This window comes from Electrophorus electricus, chromosome 21 (assembly GCF_041902795.1).
Source record: "Electrophorus electricus isolate QZ-2024a chromosome 21, ASM4190279v1, whole genome shotgun sequence".
NCBI classification, from domain to species: Eukaryota; Metazoa; Chordata; class Actinopteri; order Gymnotiformes; family Gymnotidae; genus Electrophorus; species Electrophorus electricus.
This window is the reverse complement of record NC_137517.1, coordinates 12365526-12392500: the sequence shown is the minus strand read 5'-3', so window position 1 is coordinate 12392500 and position 26975 is coordinate 12365526. Positions and strand designations below refer to the sequence as shown.

The 26975-nt window shown below is 38.3% G+C and overlaps 1 long non-coding RNA gene and 1 pseudogene across 1 annotated transcript; both read left to right on the top strand.

Moving 5' to 3' along the window:
• The window catches only part of LOC145652841 (NLR family CARD domain-containing protein 3-like), a 260507-nt pseudogene that overhangs the window by 14742 nt on the left and 218790 nt on the right, over positions 1-26975 (top strand).
• Positions 15287-19737, top strand: LOC145652846 (uncharacterized). Its single transcript, XR_014119108.1, has 3 exons — positions 15287-15391; positions 15728-15809; positions 17954-19737. It is a non-coding gene; the product is annotated as an uncharacterized LOC145652846 (long non-coding RNA).

Sequence of the window (26975 nt, the reverse complement as noted above, 5' to 3'; positions counted from 1 at the left end):
ATGATAATGAAATGGCTACATCTGGTCAGAGCAGTTAATGGAACAATCTTCAACTCAAAAAATACAATAAATAAAAATGTATTAGTTTGTAATAATGTGCAAATTCTTAGTCATTGCTTGGATTTATTGTGTTAAATGAAGAGCAATGCAACATTATTCAGTGTGACAAGCAATAAGCAAAAAGCATTTTGCTTATTCCTGCTGGGTCTTTCATTCATAAAGTCTTAATTCTGAATGTGTTAGATGATGTCAATGTTACCTAATCATGTAGAGCTAGGCGTGTTACAATAGAAAAGCTGAATATAAGTGTGAAGGGAACTCAAGGGATTGGGACTAAACAGCTGTGTAGCCTTAAGAAAACCACTTATCAGTGAGGCTAACTGGCAAAAATAGCTTCAATTTGATAGGGAGCATAAAGATCGGACTCTGGAGCAATGGAAGAAGGTAATGTGGTCTGATGAGTCCACATTTACCCTCTTCCAGAGTGATGGGCGCATCAGGGTAAGAAGAGAGGCGGCTGAAGTGATGCACCCATCATGCCTAGTGCTTACTGTACAAACCTGTGGGGGCAATGCTATGATCTGGGGTTGCTACCGTTGGTCAGGTCTAGGTTCAGCAATGTTATGTGCCCAAAGAATAAGGTCAGCTGACTACCTGAATATACTGAACGACCAGGGTATTCCATCAATGGATTTTTTCTTACCTGACGGCACGGACAATTCCAGGATTCGTCGGGCTCAAATTGTGAGAGAGTGGTTCAGGGAGCATGAGACATCATTTTCACACATGGATTGGCCACCACAGACTCCAGACCTGAACCCCACTGAGAATCTTTGGGATGTGCTGGAGAAGACTTTGTGCAGTAGTCCAAATCTCCCATCATCTATACAAGATCTTGGGGAAAAATTAATGCAACCCTGGCCAGAAATAAATGTTGTGACATTGCAGAAGCTTGTGGAAACAATGCCACAGTGAATGCATGCCATAATCAAAGCTAAAGGCGGTCCAACGAAATTTTAGAGTGTGTGACCTTTTTTTTGGCCAGGCACTGTATATGCCCAGCAGTGCTCGTCTGCCTTGTGGTGTGTGATATTTGTGGACAGAAAGAGGGGAGGGGCTCCTAGCTTTATAAAGCCTGTGGTTTGCATTAATGAACACATGGGTCATCGCCTGTTGTTTCTGCATGCTGAGGTCAGTATGACCTCATAAGTGAAAAGGTATTAGGATGAGAACAAGCATAGTGCCCTACAGGTATATGTTTGTGTGCACATGTGTAGATGTTAGTGACATGTTTACATTCATATTGTTCACATAATGTTTAATAGTGGTGTCTCCCTGGCAATGTAAACATCCCAGTGTTAGTGAGAGATGGCTCAGACATTGGGCTAAACCACACTGATCCTGCTTGCTGCGTGAGAGAAACAGCTGGCAGGATCAGTGTGGTTTAGCTCCATGTTTGAGCCATCTGACTCTGACCAAGAGTCTCTTCAACAGGAAAATGGACCCCAATAAAATCTTATCGATGACAAAATAGTGTGTCCAAAACTCCAGCTGGTTGAGCTAAGATTCACTCAGTTATAAAGAGGCTGAATTATGTGTACTCTTCATTAAAGTGGGTGGTGTTCCCTTAATTAAAGTGGGTTGTGTACTCTTAATTAAAATGGGTGGTGTTCTCTTAATTAAAGTGGGTGGTGTACTCTTAATAATCCCTTAGAGCAATGCTGGTTGTGGAAGCTTTTGAAGCTGACTCAGGGGCGCCGTCAGGGATTTTGGGCCCCATGAAAAGATATGACACTGGGCTCCACCTTCCCATCACCCCAGGCCACGCCCACCCTGAAAATATAGCATTGTGCATGTAGTGGAATTCACTATTTGATGTAAGACTGAAATCATCTATAAGAAAAGTGCTAAAGACCATATTTTACAGTTTATGGAAGCTTTCTAGTCTTTTAAAAACAGAGATCTTTTCCAACACTAATGAATTTATTTCTCATGGGAACAATCCAGTGTGATCTGCCTTAGACTTATACAGAGGCCTTGAAACCACCTGCATCAGAGCCTCTGTTTTGCACATATAGACTCAAAAAGGTCTCTGACCTTAAGATACCCCAGAAACATTATTCATCTTTATGCTTTCAGACAGTCTTGCACCACTCTGCACGTGTGACAGGGAGCTTCAAAGCCTATTTTAATTAGATCACAGATCGTCTCATGAAAATACAGATTAACGTTTGGCCTTTCCTTTGCCTCAAAACATTTGATCACCTCATTCCCCCCTTTCATGATTTTGTCATGAACTATTGTCTCGCTGTCTCTATTTAATGTGTCATTGTTTTATATAAATGTTAACAATGTTGTGACTTTAGTTTATTATTTCTAATATGAACTATTGAATTTAACTGTGTGCCCTGTATCATTCTTTTCTTACTTATGTGGCCAACATCCATTGGGCATGACGAAGGTTTCTTATATTATCACACAAATATCTTAGGTTATACAGTTACTTCAGTTTATAAATTATGTTAATACTGTTATTTGGAATAAAATTACAGCAGGATTCTCCGAACAGAACACATACACCTCCCCTCTCGGCCAAAAACTTATCCAGAGCTATACGATTTTGCCAGGTCATTAATGACATAGCTTCCAATTGCACCGCCACTGCTGTTAGTGCATCAGTATAATTAATAAAATGATGCTGATTATAGTATATGTAATTTATCCAATCAATAGTTTTGTTTATAGTAAACCACCAGAGAATTGATTCAGATCCCGCAGCAATTTGATTTCTAGCCTTAAATTAATCCGAAGCCCCCCTATGAACTCCAATAGCATCAATGATACTTTATCATCCAAACTACCCTTCGGTGCCTCACGTTGCTGAAAACAATGATAAGCATCGTTGTGTGGGAAGTACAGCTTCAGGTACAGGAACCATAGGAAATGACACAATCAACATGACTCTTACCCCCACATACCCAATGAGCATCCGGAATTACGACACCATCATATTTCTGCATGAGACGTGCATGATTAACCAGGTCTTGTTCTACAAAAGTTCCATTGGAGTTGTCAAAATAATGGGTATTGTTAAAAGTTGAAATATAACAGGTTCAGTGTAATCCATAATCCAAATCCTACAACATTTCCTTGTGAAATTTCCCACATTTTTCCTCCTGTACAATAAAAACAATCAGGACACACTGTGGAATTCATCAAAGTAATACTTTTTTTCTTACAGTTGTAGCTTTCTGCACAGGTGTCTGCCTCCAATTCTCTGAGCTCAATGAGTTAATTCTGTTCACCAATATGGACGTAGCCAGCCCTCTATCCCAGTAAACCTGTCTCTTGTCTGTCATTATTCAAATCTTTAACCCTACACACCGCCTCCCATCATCCAGCGCTGGCGGTGGTTCAAACGGTCCCCATGGCAACCGCTCCACTCCAACTGTTGCTCTTACAGGCACTTGGCTAAACAACAACTGCAGCCAACAGAGCCCTTTTCCAAATCCTCCTTATTCCTTATTCATCCAATTTATGTCACTTAGTCAGCCGATACAATTTAACATTTATTAAGTCTAGCGATTTCCGACACGCCACACCTGCAGAGTTTCTATATATTTTCTCAAGCCAAAAATGCATTTGCACTCCCTGCATCTCATTTAACAAATTGCTATCCATGTGATTATTTTAGTCGCAAATCTATTCACTTGATTCTAAGTTTGTTAGATTTGTTAGATCTATTTTGTTAGATTTAACTGCTTATTGATTATTGAATATTGATTTAGCCAGAACTTACTTGGGTAAATTAGATATTCACTGTTCCAAAAATAATATTAACCGCCACTCGCTCTGGTTAAATTTCTTATCCTGTATATTTTAACTTTACTCTTCTCCTATTGCTGCTATTTTAAAATGTCCATCATATGTATGCTCGCTACTGCTTTAACTGTTACCAGTTTTATATACGATACCTCTATCATTTACTTTATATTTATTACTAAAACAATGTCTATATGTTTTGCATGCACGCATTTTATAATGAGATATTATTAATGACGTTTAGACAGATCTGTCTGCATATCCATTCACTTCCTTTGTTAAATGACCAAACCAAAATAATCTTAATTATAACCCAGAAAAAACTGTTATGCTGGTATGCGTCGTACAATACGTCATTGTTGATAATCTGTTAACTCGCGATGGCCACATCAACACAAACACAGTTTTTACAGACAAAACATTTAACACTTTTCTCTTAGTGCTGCTTTACTCACGAGATCTACTATTCTTCTCTTTATTCTTTTAATCTCTTTATTCTCTTTTTTCTTTTATTATTTTATTCTCATTATTCTCTTTTATTCTTTTATTCTCTTTATTCTGCACATTTTCTTTACTTCACTTGTTGTGGTCACATTTATACAGAAACAACTGGAACAAACATACCTGTTAACATTCATCTCTTCAGCGCTTTTTTTCTCTGGAGCTCTATTTATTTCTCTTTATTCTCTTTATTCACTGCACATTTTTCTTTACTTTATCTTTCTTTATTCAACTGTTTTTTTTTTTTTCACTATTTCCCTTTACAGTAAGTTTTTGTGAAACTATTTTCACTTTTACCGGTTGATTTTCTAACTGTTACTCCATTTTTTGTTATTTTATATTTTTAGCAAACAATTCTCACTCCTTCAATTCCCAGTCTGCACCCTTAAGACCCCCAAAACCTGACTACAAAGCTCTGTGGACCAGGTCTGAATACCACCTATGCAGAATGTTTTAACAGGGATTTAAGAATGTCTAACAGTGTCAGGTGGGCATGACCTTTATATATTTTCTTCAAGGACACTTACATAACCATTTAAATTTTTTTATTGTAACGAATCTGCTGGCCTGAGTGCTGATGGGCGTGGAGCAGGATGCACAGATTCCCTCGATGAAGTGACGCATTTATTAACAAAAGACACAAACAACAATAGTGGCACTCATATACAACATGAAGGAAAGACATGACTCATACACATAACAAAACACAGACTCTAGTAACATTGAACGAAGATTACATACGCATTTTACATTTAACAGCAGACTAACAATGACCAACACAGTACACACACTATCAGAAATTTAAATAGACAAAAGAGACAAGACATTAAGCCCCATACAGGTGCATACAATTACAAAGGGCGTGGTTACAAACATTAAACCCCCTGCACACGGCAGGCCGTACCATGTGACTTGTGTGTGTGTGGGGGGGGGGGGGGGGGGGGGTCCCGTGACATTTATAATACTTTTCCAGGTTTACACTATTATGTTCAAATCATACATTATTCAATATATGCAAATTGATATTCAATACTTACACCAACTGGTTCTTGGTATCATTATGTTCAACCTAAACTACTTCTATTTTTTTTAAAAAGGCGATCTTATTTCCTACCGCCAGGTGCCCATATTGCTTCTTCTGGTGATCCTTTTTCATAGCACCAAATGCCCATATTCTTTCTTCCGGTGCTGGGCTGGGATGTCCCATCCTTGAACCAAGGATCCCTCAACTGAGGCCCCTAGAGGCCTGTCAAAGAGGCCTTCTGAGGCTTTATGCTGAAGCCAACCATCCATATTCTTCTGCGTACAATATCATTTTATTACCTCACCCTGCACTGTGAAATACACATCCTATTCACAAAAGCACATGCTTTGGCTGGTAAAACATTTCTTATTAACACCAGTCTTGCTTGTCTTCCTAACTGGTTCAGTTCCTTCACTTTTAAGCTTCCCTAGTGTTATTATTACATATTTTAGTTTACTGTATCTAAATCACTACATAAGAGATTGTAGCCTGCACCCAGTAGTAGGAGGGTGTTTAGGGTGAAATAGTAGACTGTTTCTTTGTTGAGGTTTGTGTATATAAACATGTGATTTGTGAAAATGATTTAATTTCTTCTAATTAATAAACTGTTATAGTAGCTATAATCCTGATGTAATGATGCACAGTGTAGTGACATTTCACATGAGGAAAAAACATCAATAAAGGTATTTTTGAATGGATATAACTAAAAATTAATAATACATTTTCTTAGAATTATTACATAAGGATATATATATATATATATATATATATATATATATAATCATAATCGAGAATCATCCATGAGTCTGAAGACATCTAGTTTTAATCACCCAGCTCTACTTATAATAGACAATAAAGGCTGAAGAGACTAACATTCCAGATGTAGTTTTATTTCAACAGTTATTTATTTTAATTACTACGAACAACAACAATGAAAGAGTGAATGTATGATGGTGCACAGACTGATGGGTGATAGAGGGGTGGAATATGAACATCGTAGAGAAAATAATGACAGGAGATCATTTTAATGTCAGAGTTGGTCAATGTTTGAATAAGTCTGGAAGTGGATACTTAGCCTGTACATGCACCTCCAGTTTTAAGTGATTTAAGTTTTCAAATGATTTGTACTTGATCACTTTAATACTAGTTATCAGAAATTGTACACATAGTACAATGATTCAGGAGTCACATTGATGTAAACACTTGGGACATGACAGTCATTCACATCCAGACTTATTTACCCCTCATTTATTTTCTAGTTGAGCTCCTCTAATACAGAAGAACATGTCAAAAAAACCAAAATGACTTTTATTTTGCGGGTTTAGAATGTGTATTTTGATGCTGGAGATTCATTTTCAGTCATGCTCTACATATTCTGATTCACCAGGGTCTTGTCTAATAAATTGAACACTTGAGTATATACATGAAATTACCAAGTAGCTGCACAGCATTTTCTACTAGGTGTCCTAGACATCTAAATGCACACAAAGTCATCAGTCACTATACATTGAGTGTGCAATATTCTTTTTGCTAAAACATCACAACAATGCTCAATGTACAATGCACTTATTAAAAGACAATATTAAATTCTTCATTGTTATTATGTTAAATGATTATGCTGGGATAGTGCTGTAATACTGTAAAGAAATAGTATGCTTTCTCATGTATACTTACATTTTGTAGGAGGATTGTGAATATTTTCAGCAGTGAATGGAAATATCCAGTCCTTTGCAATGCAAACATTGAAGCTAATCCATGCTAGAAGCCACTGAACAGTCTCTCAGCTTCCATCTTATAACTGCACCCAAAGAACTCCACATAAACTTCAGCTAAAATAAGCCTGTTCCATTCCATGATGTCCCTTAGTATTGGTAATCAAATTAAGTAAAAACAATATGGATTACTGTATCAGTTTTGCCAAACAGCTTCACTCGCATGTGCTACACTTCATCTGGCTTAGAACACAAAGCAGTGCGCATATTTCAAACTCACGTAGTGGGTAAACAAATAAGGCAGGTGAGGTGTCTGCGTATTCATCTAAGCGTCCTCTATTTGTTGAAACAGCTGCCAATCACGCCGCTCGTGCTTGGACATTGGTTGTGAAGTCATTTGATAGCTTCGCCTCCCCTTCCCCCTTCACACCTTGGTGAGGATTGCTGTCACTCAAAGACATTAACTCTTCATTCTTCAAACAGAAACTGTGGACTCTAAGAAAGGAGGGTCTTGTCCCTTATTCACCCCTGCTACAGGAGTAACATCCATTTGCTTGCATATTTTGTTATTTTATGAATGAAAAGAACACGTGTTTTGTGCAAAGACGTGAGCAAGCAAATGAAGAGCTTTTCTAGCATTCTAGATACTTTTTAAACATGCCAAGCAATTGCTTTGATGGTAATTAAATTAATAATAACAATAATAATAATAATAATATATTACGGGTCTACACAGTCACATTTACTAAACCAGACATACTTGGTCAGGCTTAAGCTTCCCTCCAGATATTATCACTTGTTTATTTTACTGTATCTAAATCACTACATAATAAATTGTAGCCTAAACCCAGTTATAAGAGGGATAAAAAAGACTATTTCCTCATTGTGGTTTATAACTATGACTTGTGATCACTTTGATACTTATGATACTGAATTTAGCGTAGCAATAAACATCCCTGATGTGTGAAAATTATTTAATTTCTACTCATTTAGCAAACTATTATAGTAGCTATAACTTTGAGACTGCAAAACCCTGATTTAGTGATGTAGAAGCGTTTCACATGAGGAAAAACTATCAAGAGGTATTGTTGAATTTATTTTGATTTAGCTAAATTTATTTATTTTTCCTACATTGCTTTTATACTTGCACAGTTTTGTTGTACTTGCATAATTTTGAGTCTCTTAAGGATCTTTAAAAGAAATAAACTTGCTGACTTTTTGCAAGTTTGTCTTGACTGCTGCAGAATGCTATTATTTTTGGACATTCAAAATTCATTCTAATAAATAAATGTTGCATGGAATTGTCCAATTTTTAATTATTAGTATGTAAGGGTGTAAAAAAATTTAATCATAATGAAGAATCATCAATAAGTTTGAAAAAAATCTATACTCAGAATGTAGTTTTATTTCAACACTTATTTTATTTTAATTACTAAAAACAACAACAATGAAAGAGTGAATGTATGATGGTGCACAGACTGATGGATGATAGAGGGGTGGAATATGACCATCACAGAGAAAATAATCACAGGAGATCATTTTAATGTCAGTGTTGCTCAACGTTTGAATCGCCGTAGTGTTTTGACAGCCTTTGAAAGCATCTTATTCATCTTATATGATTTCTCTAATTTTGGTTTCTTCAGCTTGTTCTTCATTTTGAGGTTTTCATGATGGCAGAACTAAAGAAAAATAAATAAATAAATAATTTACAAATGTGCAAAAATCCAAAATAATCATATTATTCGTATGTGTCAATCAAAAAAACATAATGTAGTCCAATATGAAGTTCTTCCAGTAAATAGACTTAGCTAACAGCTAAATGAATTTCACTTCTTACTGGTGTGGTACTTATGAAAGATGCAAAAAGTGGTAAATAACTCCTACTCTGTCGTGGTTCTGTTCTTTAGAGACATCTGATAAAGATGTCAACAGTTTACTGGCCTCTTCTAGAGTTGTCTGAGTGACATTGATGATGTATAAGAGGCTTCTGAGCAGGTTCTGGTCCACTGGCTGAAACAGACATGAAGGATTAATATTTCCCACTCGCCCTCCGCTGGGCCTCTTTATCCTTCAATAATCCTCACAGTCAGTGACAAATGGTCCATTTGAAATAGGAAAATCAGCTCAGTGAAAATTATCCATGAAATGTGACGATTAACCAATTGAATCTGTGTGTCGCGTGCTTGGGCTCACGTGGACCTGCATGTGATGTCGGCCGTGGGTCTGCAGGCGTTGCTGGATCAGTTCACTCGTGCGACTGATCAGACCCCTCCCCTCACACATCTGTTCCAGCAGCGTGTCATAGTTCTCACGTGGAACCAGGACGTGGAGGCCATGAACATGGGCCCTGGAGGAGAGGCAGGGCTGGGCAGGATCTGAGCAGCAGATCAACGCTTTGATCACTGATCTGAAGCTGCTCTTGCACACACTGCCACTGTTCCTCCCAGAATGGTCCTTCTTTACTGAAGCTACGAGAGCAAGATGAACAAGAGTGCATTAATGTGACATGAATACACAACACAAAACAACAAAACAACGATGTGTAACGGTAAAGAGGTTATTAAAAGTATACCTTCCACACCTCCAGTCATTTCTGTAATGTGCATCTGTTTTCTGACAACCTTTCATTAAATGGTGCCACTTAAAACACCTTGCAGGTGTAACTGTACAAATTCTATTAAGTCATTATCTTTCTGCTGAAGTCATTTGTTACACCTTCATTAAATCATTACACTCACCACCATCTTCATCTACTCTCAAGTGGAAATGGAAGACGTGATTTTTCAGGTTCCGCAAGTGAACATTTTTAGTAAATGAGGATAGCTTGGCTAATTCTGGATTGTGTCCCCGTGTTGTAGAACTGGTGTTTGCACCTCGCTCAGCGGCCTGCAGATGTCTGTACAGGTCCTGGGTCCTCCTGATAGTCTCCAGCAGTGTTGGTTTCAGTTCATGAATCTCCAACATATGCTGCTCCACTGCTGATAAAACCACATCAGGAGCTTCTTATATTTTTGTCAACAGCATTTTTAATAGTTATAATGCAAACAATTATGTACAGGGTATTAAAATAAGAAAAATCTTTAGCAGCAGGTTACAAGGTTGTTATAGATATATGTTACATCTATATTTGGTTTTTCACTTTGAAAATAACTTAGCAAGAGTAGTTTGACAAAAATGAAAGACCCCATCAGTCCCACAGTGCAGAGTGTACCTTGGATCTGGTATGTAGGATGTGTGAAGGCCTCTGTGTATCTCAGGCGTTGTTTCAGGAGCTGACTTTCTCTCACACTCTCCTGTAGCTGCCCAGACATGAGCTAAGATCATCACAGAGAGACAGAGTGATACAAACCCCAGGAATCACGCTCAGCCCTGCACTGCCACGCCTACCTCTTCCCACACACGCCTCCAATCTGGTTTACTGGAATACTAGCACACACCTGATCATTGTTTCTCTCATCACTGCTCCCTTACTTAAGCTCCCCTCCCTCACACTCACGTCATGAAGTATTGCCAACCTTATTTTGCATACCAAGTGGTTCAGTTATGGTTTTGTCTTTCTGGTTTTCGACTTCTGCCTGACCCCTGGACACCCCTGGACTCTGCCCCATGTTATGGACCTTGAATCAACAGGACTACGAATACCTGCCTGACCCCTCTGATCTGTTTGATTTCACTATAAAACCTCTTGCAATTGGATCCTCTTCCTTGTATGTGTGTGTGCAATCATAAACACAGAGAAACCAATAGGTAGAAATAATGACTCCAAACAAGGATCAGAGCCCTTATACTGAAATAATCAGAAATGTCTTATGTTGGGTAAATTATATTATACATTTTATTGTCTAGGACAGCACTAGTTGCATCACTTCCCTTTCTAAACCTTAGTTTAGCTCCTTAGTCTGAATATAAACATGAACAAAGTAAATAAACATCAAATTCAGAGTGTGAGATTCAATAGAGTCAATTCAACTTAAGGAACCATTCTTTGCATCCAGACTAAACCTAGTCTTAATCTTTAGAGTACTGGTCCATTATATCAGATGAGTTGTGAATCAGGTGTATTTTTAGTATGTTAAGAACACTAAATTCCGCCCTGCACCTGGTCTGACTGAATGAAACGTCGGGTTGCTACCTGGAGCTGCTGCTTTCTGTTCTCAAGCTGTAGAATGAGTTTGCCCACATCAGATTCCAGATTATTCAGCTCTGATGTGGTCTCTGCTAGCGCAGCATCTTTCTCAGCTAGATCCTGGATGTGACCTTCCAGAATGTCATGCAGCCCCTGCTCACACACAACAACAATCACCCTCATAAATGCACACACCCCCTGCTGCAGTGTTACTCCCTGCTGCCCCCGTCTGGTGTGATGAGGAATATTGGTGCAGAGTCCTTCTCTTGCAGGGGTCAGAGTTCAGGCAGGGGTTAAATGAGGCTCCAAGCTTCACAGACATTTTGTATAAAGCTGAGGAGTGTGTCTGGTAAAGGTGTCGTTCCCTTTCAGACCTGTGTTTTAGTCCTTTCTCTTTTCACACTTTTGTTTTAAACCACAAGAAAATGTTTATAATAAATGTGCAGATAATATGCTTAGTGAGCTCTATAGGTCTTTTGTATTAAGAGCATATTTTTGGACGCCTGTTTTTACCTGTAGGTTGCCATGTGTTTGGAGACACCCACCTGAATCTGTTTCTCTTTGTCCTTCAGGGCCTGTTGGAGGTCGTTTTTACTGGCCTCATGTTTCATTTTGGTCTCATGCAGCTCAGAGTCTTTCAACTCCAACAAGTTCTTCAGATCCTAAATAGAGAGAGAGAGAGCATACATAGAGTACAAATATACTAAACATTTAGTTCAAATGGATTTCCCTATATAGTATACAATTTATAATTTTTAATGTATTCTCATAGCCTAATTAAAACATTAAAGTTTTAGTGTCTTAAAGTAACAGTTTAATAAGCATACATGTATGCAGGAACATGCACCTGCACACACATACACACTCACACGTATGTCATCCTCTTTCAGGGTGGTGAGTGTGGAGTTGTGGGCGTGGCCAGGCTGGTGTCCACTGCTCTGATTGGTGCTCCTGTTCCTCAGCTGATTGATTATGGTGTTCTGAGCCTTGAGCTCCCCCTGCAGCTGTTCTATGTACCTGACAGCCATCACACACACACTCGATTAGGCTACATTTTATTTCACATGTTCATTTAGAGCTATGAGATGGACTCTCTGCACACAGATTCATCTTGGAATTACATTCCAATTACATGGAACTACATGGAGAAACTCCACTGAAATCACTGTGACATTAGAATGGTGTGTGCCAGCTCAGGACTAGGTACTATAATATAATTGTCTTTTGCTAAGAATAAAAAACAAAGCATTTCTAAGGATAATTTCTTCTATAATTAAAGTACAGCAATTTACTAGCTAAGGATTATTATTGTTTAATGAAGGCCCTAAGGTTTAACTTAAGTGGTCAGAAATTAGCATTTAAAATGGAAATATGTCAAATAATTTTGTTGTTTTGATGTGGTTGTCCTGGAGAAACAGCCCGAGTTTCTAACTGGGAAATCTTCCATGAACAATGTTTCTTATCAGAATTAAATATAGGCCTGTACCGACCTGTGCAGCTCTTCAATGGTTTCCTCTGATTGGCTCTGATCCTCAGAGGGCGGGTCTTGTAATGTGTAGGCTTGTAGCTGGTTCTCTAGCTGTAGGCGGAGCGTCTTCTCTTGATGGAAAAGTGCTTCCATCTTCTCCAGTTCCTCTCTGCACCTGCTCAGCTCCTGACAGGTGGATGAAGAGCATTACGTGAAATGAAGAAATAATTCAATTCAAGACACGTGTCTGGTCCTGCTACTGCAGTAGCAGTTAAAACTATTCTAAAAAGGAAGAGAATAAAGAGGCTTGGGCAGAATAATTTATGCATTTGAGAAGGTCAATTTATTGCCTTTTCAAGTTGTATTTAGATTTTTTAGCGCCCTCCCTTTATCTAGGTGCGGAGTGTGATTAACAAGTGTCCCCAGTCTCGTCCTCTCAATTAACCGGCTCTGATTACAAAAACTAGACTCGGGTCTCCTCACGTCTAAGTTTTGCTGCGTCGCCACTGGGAAACGCTCCTCTGCCGCGTTGTAAATCTGTTCTGTACAACTGCTGCACTTCTGCGAGCCGCCCTCATGCTTGAGGAAGCATATACGCATGCGCAGGTTAAAGTTGTCCTTCTGCAGCTCGGATATCGTCTGGATTAAAAAAAAGAGCAAACAGATCGGATTGATGTTCAGACAGACAAATATTATATTTTCAGCTTGGCAGTAAAATTGCATACCTGCGTCATTTCTTTTAGTGTCCACGTTTTGTTCCTGGTCAACAATTTCCCATGTTGAGAAAAACTCATCATGTTTCTCTATTGATTTAATTTGGCCTTTCACGATCGTTCCTGAATCCAGGGGATACACGGATAATATAAAATATTTTAGATATTTCTATAATTAACGGCGCACTTAATTTAATGATATAATAAATCATGCAAGTAATATTGATACTATTGCTGAAAACTATTAGAATATCCAATAATTCTGGTCGGACTATACCTTGAAAATCACCTTGTCCTCCTTCAGAAAATCATGTAGGTATTTAGTGTGTTGGAACGCTTTTAAATAACTTACACTTTCCTTAGGTTGTGATGTCATAATTACATTAATGCGTCTTAGTGGAACAGTTCACTGACGCAGTAACGCCAGCAGTGGCAATTTGACTTTAAGTGTCTGACTTTTATCAAGCAGTAAAACCATTGTCATGCCTCTGATAAACCTGATCAGGAAGGAGACGTAACGGAAACCACAAGGTGGTCAATTTCAGAACTACAGATATTAGTGGTAAATAATGTGGCTAATGAGTGAATTTGTGCTCTACCAAAGTTGGTTACTAACACTAAATGGTAGCAGATTGGTAATTTTCCTTTATATAGCAGAGCATATTACTGTAAGTTCAAATAATATTATTTCTTTATCTATTTGAGCAAATTCCCGAGTCATACATATTATACAGTATAAGAACAATATGTGTTAAATACATTCATATTTGTTTTGTGAAATGGCACATAATATTATGTATATGAAAGTGCCGCAATTATTTTAAAGTTCTAACTGTTTTATAATAACATTTGTATCATGATCATGAATGACTTTCCTTTTCATTCACAGTTAATAATAATGAAATTAAAGAATTGTGTTCTTGTGCGCAAGAACACAAAAACATTCGCGAGAGTACAGTATGTGTTTGTGTGTGCAGAAGAGCAAGTTTGTGTAAGAGCAGGATATATCTAAACACGTGCAAGCAGTTTTGTAGCAGAGCAAAGTAAATGTAAGCGAGAGCAGAGCAAATATGAGTGAGCACATGTACATTTTGCATGCGAGCAAAGGAGATCCGTGAATGCTGCGAGTTACACGTCAATACTGTGTGAAATGTTTTTTTAACAAAACAGATGTTTGATTTTGCACTTTTGCCAACACCAGATTAATGCAGATTATGTCCCTTGTGGTGTTTTGACCTTTTATTCAGAATTTTTGTCTGAAGTCCCTTAAAACATTCACTTATGTCTACAGCTCCATCATAACCTTGACCTTAGATGTTACCTACTAGTAAACAGATCTGCCTGATTAACGTCTTTTAGCTCGTCTTCTTCTCAGATACATGTCTGGGCACAAACTAAACGTTCACATACTGTCTTAAACCATTACATCACTGGGCATGTGAACTGGACATGGCGATCAGCAGAGGAGAGACCCAAGATACCATTTGAAAATGGTTTATTCAAACACTCAAAATGGTTTGAACTGTCATATCAGGGGAGTGTATGCTAGAAACGAAACTTAATGACAATAAATAGTCATTTTATATAGAGTTTGTGAGCACAGAATAGGTATTACACACAAACTAATAACCTGTCTCTCTCTCTCTCTCTCTCTCTCTGTGTGTGTGTGTGTGTGTGTGTGTGTGTGTGAGTGTGTGTGTGAAAACCTAAGTAAACGTCTGCTCAGAACAGCTGTGCTGTATAAGCTCCATGACAAACAAAATTCTCCCACAGTCAAAATCTACTGGTAATTTACTGTCACTGTTCTACGCTATTCTGTGTTATTTAAATACAGTTCTATACTGTAGCTCTGATTTCTCTCTCCCGCAGAAGGTTGGATAAAGTGTTGTGACTGGTCACAGCAGTCCGGCCCCTAAAAAACAATTATCCTTGACAAAACCGGTTCAGTCCGGTTTAACGCGAAAGTGAAATTTTTGTGCTCCATTTTAAGAAGCGCAATGCAAATATCTTTAGAAAAGAAAGCCGGTGAGTATCTGAATCTGAGCTGTCAATCATGAATTTTATGAACTTGTACTACTCAAAGAACAAGTTCTTAAATTTAATATTAACAGAATTGAATATTAACAAGGTTAATGTCTGAAAACGTAAAGCTTTTAGCCGCTATTCTGTTGCAGTAGGTGTCTTCGTTTACGCGAAATAGAGCAATAGAACTGAGGTCGTCTGATTCAGAATAACCAAACTAAAGTCGTTCTTGGCTCATCTGAGAAATTGGTCCGAATCAATATGTTTACATGAACTGTATAAAAAGTACTAATAAACGCACTATATACTTAATATATTTATATTTTGTCCTCTACGCAGAAACAAACTGCGCAAATAGAACAGGCGTCGTACTGCAGGAAGTGTCACAAATGTCTCGGACTGTGAGCCAGTAGATCTAACAGTAAGTGTTTAGGTGTCCAACTAGATGTAGACTATTTGTTTTATCAGGCTAAGACCGTGCTGTTTACACGATCATGTCGTAATTAGACTGACAGTGTGAGGTTAGTATTGTACCAATAGTTTGCATGTCAGTGTAACTAAAGAAGTAATATTTATAATATTTATTAGTAATATTATTAAGTGATATTTCGACACTGTTTCTTTGTATGACAGTGATTGAGTTAGTCTGTGACCCACTATGCACTTACAGAACACATTTTTCCTGTCTCTGTCTTCTTTTCCACTTTGGACTGATACTGTTCACTACACCCACGTTTTTGAGTTTGTTTTAGTGCTGTAACATTACGGTTTAAACTTTATGCATTATTTGCTCATTTTAATAAACCATATTTTGTACTTATAAAGTTAGTAAAGGTGAATGTCTTGGTCGTGCTTCGTTAAAGCGCGTGAATGTCTTGGTCGTGCTTCGTTAAAGCGCGTGAATGTCTTGGTCGTGCTTCGTTAAAGCGCGTGAATGTCTTGGTCGTGCTTCGTTAAAGCGCCTGAATGTCTTGGTCGTGATTGATTAAAGCGCGTGAATGTCTTGATCGTGATTGATTAAAGCGCCTGAATGTCTTGATCGTGATTGATTAAAGGGCGTGAATGTCTTGGTCGTGACTCGTTAAACGGATATCTTGGCTGCAGTTCGGACTGTGAACCAGTAGATCTGACAGAACGTGTTTACACGTCCAACTCGGCTACGTGTTTTGAACTGGCTAAGACAGTGATTTTATACGATCGTGTGTTAGTTCAACTAACAGTGTCAGACTAGTATTGTACCAACGTTCAGTTGAATAATAACTGTGAGGCAGAGTCAGTACAAGTATTGAACCATTTTACATGTTTGGTTTACTCCTTTGTCGGTAAGTTATTGAATGGATGAAAGATTGTTGTGTAATATTTTTTGGCATTGTCTTTTGTTTCAGCATAAAGCTGAACGTCACAAGAAAGCCCACCAAAAACAGAACAGAGTATGTACAGTTACACTGTGTACTTCCTTATTCAAGTATTTAGGGTACGTAGGAAGAGTCTGAATGAGTACTGCACAAACTAACTAGTGGTCTCTGTTGACGTCGGTGAAGCTATCCGCGCGTTAGCGCTTCATGGTCAAGTCGCCGAGATTCAAATTAAATGCGCCTATATGCACGATATTGCGGCATTTGGTTGCTCACTTCAAACTAACGCTCTCTAAGCATAGAGAAATGCAGACTAACTGTTTTTTGAAGATCTTTGGATTAGACATGTACTTTTACTACAAAAATACAAAATGAAGTGTATTTGATTAAAAGCAAAACATTCACAAAGTTTGAACCATGAGCTCAGAATACTGATGTTATATATATAAAATGTGTATAGTGTATGAAGATGTGCTGCTGCATGAAAGTACACATTGCTGGTATGTATACTTTGAATGGATATTGCATCAACACTATTAAAAATATGTTAAAGTAGCTTAATAAGCACTGCTCAAAATGATTTTCCTATAGAGTGCTTCTCAGAGGTTTATCATACAGCTTGACTGCCAGCTAAAACAGCACTTAGCACTAGTGCAATATTGTACATATCTCCAGTGCTGAAAAATCAGACTGAAAAAAAAAAAAAAAGATTGAAGGCACTTGCTTATCAGATCAAATTTGAAAAAACTCTACTGTGCCAGTTTTTTTTTAAAATATATTTATATTGAAGTCCTACTTTTAATGGGGTTTAAATGCTCACTCATACAGAGAACATATGTTTACTATATCTATGAATTTTCCCATAATGCCAAATCAGTTCCACTACCACCAAAGAGTGACAGCCTTTGACTTTCACAGCTGCAAGATTTGGCAATTTCTAGTGTACTATTTTTTTTTTCCCTTTTTCAAAAACCAGTATTAAAATATTAATGTGGTTAATGGGGCTTAGAGACAGTTATCTATAACTTACTTCTTTTCTAATTGTATTACTTATTTTAAGTAATGTGGTCATTTACATAATGTTCTATAGGTCTATGCAGTCTTTAAAATCAGCTTTGGGTAATTATGTTTGGTGTCATTTGTGACTTTGTAAAACATAACTCATTACATATCTGATAAAGTTTTTCTTTCCCTGATTATCAACCAGCAGAAGAGAACTGGTGTTTGCTGAATCAGAAGAGACCAAGAGTCAGATGTGTAACTTTGTGCTTTAAGTCAAAGTAAATGTAATGTGTGTTGTATTTGTCCAGTAGAAAGAAGAACACAAGTATATGTATGTTGGAGAGGAAACAGTTTTGAAGAAAGATAACAAACGTACACCCATTTTTACACACACTCAAGATAACTGAAACAGAAATATCACAGAAAAACATCTCTGCATACATTTAAAATTGCATTTATTTAAAGATTTTTTTTTTTTCTCAGGAAGTAATAAGTGTCAGGAATGCTGGATGTAAGACAATCTCAGGTTGGAGAGCAAATGTGCAAACATGGCCCTGAATGTTTCTGTTGCTTACAAAGGCTGTAGGCAACTGACCGTGGTCATCTACAGAGCAGGTGAAGTCCATTCATTTCACATGCACTGGTGCAGGTGCTGAGACACAACAGACAAATAAAACAAATCTGACTCAATACTCTAGTATTCGATGGTGAAATAAATGTCAAAAGAAGTCATTTTTTTTAAACCATTGATGCGAGGTCCCCTATGCTCACCTGTCTGTTGTCCCAACTGGTCAAGCCCACAGTTCCTTCTCCCTGTTAACAACAGAGAGAAATAAATCTTCACGACAGATGTTTCTTTGGCTCCAGGGGAAGTAGAGGCAGCCTGGCCATCCTGGCACTTGTCCTGCCTCTTGTTTTTATCCTCAGTCTTGCATGGCCGGGGCACACGGTTGCGACGTGGCACCAGGGAGGGGGCAGGCGGAGCTGGGCGCGCAGCTCTGCTCTCTACCTTATGTAAGGTCGCCCTCCTGATGAGCAGCGGTTTGTGGCAGCTCAGGTCATACTGGTGCTGGGAAGCTTCGACCTTGGAGGCACACTGACGGGCTGACGTTAGCCTCTCCAGGTCCTGGTAGAGGACCTCACCCACTTCTGGCCTGGTGTAAAATGTGGAGTTCACCTCACTGTGCTTGTCCTGCACCTTTCCTGGGACTTCCCTGACATGTTTGTGGGGGACATGCAGGGTCACAGCAGGCTTTGGGCTTTTCTGTTTGAGAGCAGCCAGCTTTGGGTGGAGGGCGGGTAGCCTTGAGATGGATGGAGCTGGTGGAGTGTGATCAGCCTTCACACTCACAGCACTGCTCTTGGTGTGTGGCTCTACAACCAGAGAAGGGAACCGAGATTTGCTGCATCGCTGACCTTCATCCAGGAGTCTGCCTATTGACTTTCCACCATTATTTCCATCGGTGGCCTTCAGCAGTGCCACTAATGTTGTGCCCGTGCCAGATTTTCTCAGGTTTTGAGAGACTTGAGGTTTATATGGCTTCCTCTGGGGGACTCCAGAAATTTCTGGGAAATAGTGGCTGCTTCCTCCTCTTTGCGAATTAACAAAATGAAAAGGAGAAATATTTGGGTTGGCCATTGCCTCTGTAGGGCTTTTTTGTGGAGCTGGGATGGTCTTCACATCAGGGAAGAAGTTCTTCTTTGTACTTCCTGTTCCCCTCATGATGATCTCACTGGGGAAAACCAGAAAATATATTAAATCTTTTAATACTTTACAGATAAATATTAAATTATACCTCTATAAACTGTGTGTGTTTCGTTCGATGTCGGTCATCGTACATGTGTACACGTTCGTGTTAGTGTTATTGTTCATTGTTTACTGGTTGTACTCGTGTGTGTTTCTGCCTGTCCCTATATTCAATGGTTTGTTACATATGAGTGCAGTTACCGTTGATTACTAATCTTTCGTGTCTAATAAATGTTTGTCTGGGACGAGAGAGGTCTGTGAGTTCTGCTCCTTGCCCTGCAGGACTCGGGCCATGACACTTTTCTTAATCTATTCAATATTCTCTTAAAATGATCAGCACACAAGTAACAATTTTAATTTGTTCACGGACATATGCGTAAATTATGATGGGGATGCTACATGTCACTACGGTTGAAAATGAGATTGTAACATTCCTAAATGGCTATTTTTATCCACACCACTTTTTGAAAGTAAAAATGTTAATGTTTCATCTACAAGCAATCTTTCCTTCATTTATTAGTTAATTTAAGTAACACGCATGTTTTAGTCACCGTGTTTCTAATGACAGAATCTGAAAACTTTCATGATTATAATCTTAAAACGCCTATAATTTCACACAATGTCAAAACGCAGCACAACTGATATTTCGTGAAACGAAAATTAATTTTAATCAAAATACAAAAGTTGTATTACAAATATATCTTAAACTACATTGCTGATACTTTTTGATGCCGACAAGTATACAAACGCCATAAATGTGGATGTTCTTCCTTTTAGACCAAGCGCTGATTTAAGTGAACGCACGTGCCATCGATGATAAAAGGGTTGCGAATTTAAGGGAAATCAGAAACGAATCCAAAACCCAGCACTTTTCAAGAGAAATAATACGCTTTGTATATAAACACACGACGTCTCAATCTAAATAACACATGGAAATTATTTCCTTTGTGCATTCTTTTCATATAGACGTTTCCCAGTTTGCCTTAAAGAGGATAGTTAGGCCTACCTTTGATATCGGAGAAATCTATAACTGACAATAATCCAATTTATCCACAGGAAAATGTGAAATAACAATTGTTGAATATCCTTGTAGTTCGTAGTTTGATTTGTCCAGTGTGCACACTCTGTCAAAATGGTAACCATGACGCCAGTTAAGCCTTTTTCTGTGACGACACAAACACCAGGTGTGACGACATAAACACGGCTGTCTCGTTTTAGCATTACTAAAATGTACTTCTGGACTGTGTATTACTGGACCTTTTGATTGATAGTTAGTGTAAGTTAAAATATCTTATTTCCTCTCAAGCGCAGACGTTGCTTCGGCAAAAAGCTCCGGTGTTCTGTCCATTAATATATTAGGCCTATCCAGCTATGCAACTGTTCATCTTATTTGTTTTTGATGCATTTTTTCAATGTATAAACCATTCACATATACACGGTAAATGTTTATAAAATTTCTTGTATTTCTAATATTAATTGAATGTTTTGCCCCCTCAGTCCCTTAATAATATCAGATCATTCGAGCTCTGTTCACTTTTTTATGTGGCGCATTATAAGAACCCACATGTAAATCTCCCCATGCTGACAAACCTGCAAGTAACATATTTTCTTCCTCATCTCCCTGATGCTTTTTGTTTAATCTTGCTAGCTATTATTATTATTATTATTATTATTATTATTAACATTTATATAGCACCTTTCTCAGACTCAAGGACACTTTACAGGCAGGTATCAGCTGTTATAGTCACTCACATGCCGATGATTAGTTAACATGCTACCGTAAACTTCAACCTAGATTTTGGTGTTTTTCTCCTCCTGTAATGGTACACTGGAAATGATTAGATTTCTTTGGCTAAAGCAATGTCTTCATTAAGTCCCATTTCATGTGAACTTATTTCTTTCTTTTTTTTAATTAAATCTGGCAGACAACCTTAATAATCATGGCTTTTACACTTTGACCAGGTGGCTAAATTCACTAGGTTAGCTAGCTACCCTGAATCATCAAGAATTGATTCAGCAAACAATCAGGATAGATTTTCATTTCGTTTTGATTCAAACATGTCAGGACAAAATAGCTAAGTAAAGGAAATAGCTAGGTTAGGTAGTTAACCACTCAAAGTAGCTTACTTTAGGTAGATATTGGTCAAAATGCACTCTTAACTAGTTACACTAGCTAGCAGCTGTGATTATGCTGTGATAAACAAATATTGACAATCATAGATTTTAGATTCCTCAAAACAACTATTCTATATTTTGATGACATCTTTGCATGTTCTGGGTCTTTATTTTTACATGTGCAGAGCACTAGTGCAGTGAGGAACAAAGTGCATCAAAAATTCTGGTTGTGCACAAGTAACCGGCTAAGGTTTTAGGATTTGACTTTTAAGACAAACAGAAATTTTGATGCAGACAAGAGAGGCATGTCTTGTTTTTGAGAGGCAAATTCTTGCTCTTTTAGAAAGATTCTTGTATATTATTGGTATTACAGCTTTTTTGATGTACAGCAATAACAAAGACCTATTAATGAATAACCAGCTAGAATTTGCTTTAAAATGTAATTTGCTTTGAATAAGAGCACCTGCCAAATGCTGTAAAGCTTAAGATCTGTTCTTGGAATGTATCCTGGACACTGATGTAAACTATCAAAAAATGTATCGGGATATTCTGCTTTATTCAGTATTGAAGTGTCTGCAAATTGTTTTTAACTTATTAGTTGCCAAAAAAAATAAATAAACAAAAATAAAAAATGGAAAGACACACTGCAGCATGTAGGAGCATCTTTAATGGGTATGTTAGTATTTATTCCAGCTCTGAACCCACATATTTAACCAAGCATGGAAAACTGCATAAAGGAAAGCAAGGCAGAACAGACTGAAAACTGTCAAAATATGCCAATGTTCAGGCAAGCTTTCGAAAGAGAAAATGTCACATACAGTGTTACGGTGAGCCAGTGCATAATGCAAGAAAGAGTGAGATAACTGGGATTAACAAATGTCTACAAAAATGAATGTAAAACTTCACATTTGAAGCTTTGAAAAGCTAATATGATTAAAGACAGCTCCATATAGCATGATTTTAACAAAATGAAATATAAAGGATAGAAAAACAACAGGAACACACGTGTGAAGTGCCAACACCTTGCGTGTTACGTGAAATGGAACTAACAAGTAAAACCAAAACGATCGTGACAAATAGGATAAAGAAACACTTAGTTTTAATAAACAAACAAATACTCAACAAAATCAAAGACAGACAGCAATACCGGGTAAGCATTTACGGGAAAGGCAGCGTAGACGGCAAACACAGAGGGAGAGCACAAATGAGATGTAAACAAACAAAACAGGAGCAAGGAGCTAGGTGTAACACAGGTTCTTATCACAAACACAATGAAAGACAAACACACTCTAACCAAAACAAAGCGAAACAAAGACCGACGAGAACTAACCAACAACCAAGAGAGACATATTATCAAACATATATCAACGAAGGCACAAGGAGAAACGAAAGCTAACCATAAGCGACGAGAAACAATAACTGTCAAACAAGATACGTAGGAACGTTTTTTTTTTTATAAGACTATAATCAGGGATAAATTAGAAACAGTTGGAGACAAAGGGGAGGAGACAGGGAACCATAGAGAATGACAAAACCCCGGAAGTTACTAGGTTGCCTGGGAAACGGGGAATGCTCCGGTCTGTAGACGTGACAGGCACACAGCATCATGGGAGTCACCTTGCTCCCCTCCACTCTCCTGACTGGATGCCAAGTCAAAGATTATAGCAGATGTCACATATATAAATATACACTGTCATGGCATGGCCCCCTCCTCCTAGGCTCCTCGCTGTGTTTGACGTCACGTGTGTGTGTCTTCATTGCCACACCCCACCCATGTGTCATACCTGTCTCTGGTTATCTCCCTTGTTAATGTGTATATTTAAGGGCCTGGTTAGTTGTTGGTCTTTGTCGGTGTTTGACCCTATATGCACTGTGTCAACGTGCACAAACTGCTTATTGCTTGTTGTGTTTTTGTCTCATCACTGAGTAGTACTTTGTGTTTTGGTTTCATTGTTGTCATGTTCATTAAACATCTGTGTTTATACAATCACTCGCCTTTGCATCCTGCCTCTGGAAAAAAAAGGCAAAGAAGTGACGTAACTGTCCCAGTCCAGCCCATGTGGAGGAACTCTTCATAGTAGTGGGCATGCTCCATGCCAGTGCAGAGGGTGAGAGCTCCACTGGGATATTTAGGTAGGGTCTGGAGATTCACGGTCAGACTCTGTGGAATCCTGCCTGCCCTTCCTGGAATTTAGGATGGCGAATCTGCAGGGTTTTACGTAACCGGAATATCGGAATATCGGGACATTTATGGGGATTATGGCATGGATGAGGTCTATGACAACAGTAGTCTTCGGGCCGACGTGGATTCTGACCGCTTTATGTATCCTTCAATGAATTTGAAGGAGTCCCTCCACGAGGGTCCCACTTTTGGGGTTGGAAATGGAATCAGGAAACTCCAATGACGATGAGCCCCAGGAGTCTAAGCCTTCACCCCTGTGAATCTGTGAGAGTCCACATGTTCGCATCAGCTGAAAACAGGAAAGGTGGAAGCATCACCAGGACTCTATCCCGAGGCAGGTGCATCATCTGGCATGCACTCTGGCTCACCTGCCCAAAAAGCGGTGGCTGCAAGCACCTCCTCCTGGACTCCCCAGTCCTGCTGCTTGTTTGGTCCCCTTTCACATGTATCTGTTCCAGTCACTGTCCTTATCCCCTTCAATGGTACCAGGTTGTTCCCTTGGCGTCCCTTTGACTGTTCCTCTTCCTGTTACTGTGCCTATTTCTGGGTCATTGTCATGGTCCCTGTTTTCCTCTCCTTGTCCTCTCCATGCTGGCCCATGGTGGTTCAGTCAGTCCTCTGACCTCACCATTTGGTGTTGGTTTGGGGACCGTGGCCCGATAGGCTGGTGCGCCGGGAAACACGCGATCGGGGGGGCGGGGGGATGGTGTTCTGTCATGGCACGGCCCCTCCTCCTAAACGCCTCCCTATGTTTGTTTGATGTCGTGGGTGTGTGTGTGTGTGTGTGTGTGTGTGTGTGTGTGTGTGTGTGTGTGTGTCTTTGTTGCCACACCGCTCCCATGTGTTATACCTGTGTCTTGTTGTCTCCCTTGTTAACGTGTACATTTAAGGTCCTGTGTAGTTATTGATCTTTGCTGGTCTTTGACCCTATGTACAATATGTCTTTAGCTGCCGCTGCATGCACAAACCCATTATCGCTCATTGTGTTTTAGTCCTAACACTCAGAGTAATTCTTATTTTTTTGGTTTCATTTTTCTTGTGATCATTAAAACATCTATATTTATACAACGGCTGCCTCCCCATGTTAGACACTTGCAACAAAATGCTTTTATAATTGGACACAAAAAATTACAAAAAGGAAAATACAAGAATCTAAAGTTATATGAATGTATGGTATAACAAAGGATATTGGGAGTTAGGAGTGAAAGAAATGTGTAAACAGAATAGAAGATAAAGTATGTGAGGTATGGTTATAGTATAAAGTATGCAGTCTGTTCACTGCTATTGATATGGTGTCATATGGTCTGCAGCACTGAGCTGCAGGTATTCAGAGCTCTTAAACAGGAGTAATAAACATCAATAATTTTTTTCAGTGTAGAATGTCCAGTGTCCAGAATGGTTTTTAACTGTGTATGTACGTGTGTAAAAGTGTTGTACTGGATGAGGGCCTTAATTTTTTGCAAGAAGAAGCTCTACCTCTTTATCTTTGAATCACTTTCCTGGCAGTAGAGGGACAAATTTGTTGTTGGGAGCTAGCTTTGGTCGAGCTCCTCTTGCAGTAAATAAACAGCAGGTCAGGAAACCCAGATTATGCACTTAACTGAACACACCATCTTGAGGGCCCACCTAAACTGCTTGATGCGGTTCAAAAAGCAGGCTGTGATTTTTACCGTTAAATTCTGGGTTTGTTAAATTAAAACTCACATCTTGTGAGATGTGTCTCCACCTTCTGAGAAATGTGTAGGATTGGGGCCTGCAGCTTTTTCTTGCTGAGCTTTGTTTTCTTATGGCTACCTTGTTTTGGGATTCACCTGATTTTTTTTATTCTAGTATGTCAACTTCACTTTGTAATACATTTATGATCCACTATAAGAATCACCATTTGTGTGAACCAATTCAGTCTGATTCATATGGTATTAACATTTAACATAATGTTCTTTAGTGCTGTTAAAAATTAACTAATAAATAAATGCCTTCAGAAGATTCTGTCTTTTGCTCCTATAAAATACTAATTCATTTTCAGCAATTCATTGTTCTCTTCACTAACAATGGGGCTTCTAAAGTTAATGGTTCCTATTACATTTGTTAGTTAAAAAATAAACTAATAAATAAATGCATTCAGAATAAAAATGTATATCAGCTTTATTCCCCTTGTATAAGACTTTTGCTCCTATAAAATAATGATTCATTTTCAGCAATATATTACAAATAATATAATACAAACATAATAATGTAATACAAAAAAGTATACAGTCACAAATATTTTAGCAATTAATAATTGTTCACCCCTGTTGTTCATTCATTGGTTAAACAACTTCTATTACAGAGATCAGAATTTTTTTTGTGTCTCACAAATTCTTTACAAGTATGGGCAAGTATATTTTGCATACTTGTATGTACCTGTAGTGTATCTGAGGTTTAAAAAAATATACTACATGCACAGGGCTTCTCTCTTATGTGTACAACTGTCCCTACCCACTTATGCTAATGTGAAAAACTTGAAAAGCTTGTCTTCACACTCAAATGTCAGTTCAGATAGAAATGGACCTGGCACGGATTACAAATCATCTTTTAAAAAATCCACTTATCTTCATTATTATCAGCCTTGTTGCTTCTGAAAAATGTATTGAGTGATTTTGTATGCCCTTGCAAAAATGCCCATCATCAGAAGACTTATTTTCTGTTTGTACCTGATACCACCTGCAGTTATTGCTGGTACTCTTACATTATACCTTGAGTCTGGTACTGGCAAGAAATATTGTTCAATTTTGCAGGGTATTTTTTTTTTTCATGTATTTACTATACATCTACTATACTATACATTTAGTATACATCTCTTGAAAGCAACCCAGATAATCCTTGGGAATGGTGTAATATAAAACAACAACTGTCTGATTACCAGGACCAGGCAATGGATTCATATTGCAGGTCTAAGGTCAGCTACTTGTAGTTAAATGTTTCTGATTATTGGTGCACAGTTATTATGTACCATAACTATGTTACTTGAATTAATACAATGTTATCCCTTAAAATTAAAGAGGTTAAAATGAATTGTTGTAAGATCCACAGGGGCATGTGTTCTGCATCATATGTATTACTATGTGTACTTTTTATAAACAATTGTAATAAGGCATGTTGCATCCTGAGTGTTATGATCAGTCCCTCCCAGCTTCCATGTTCCGTGTT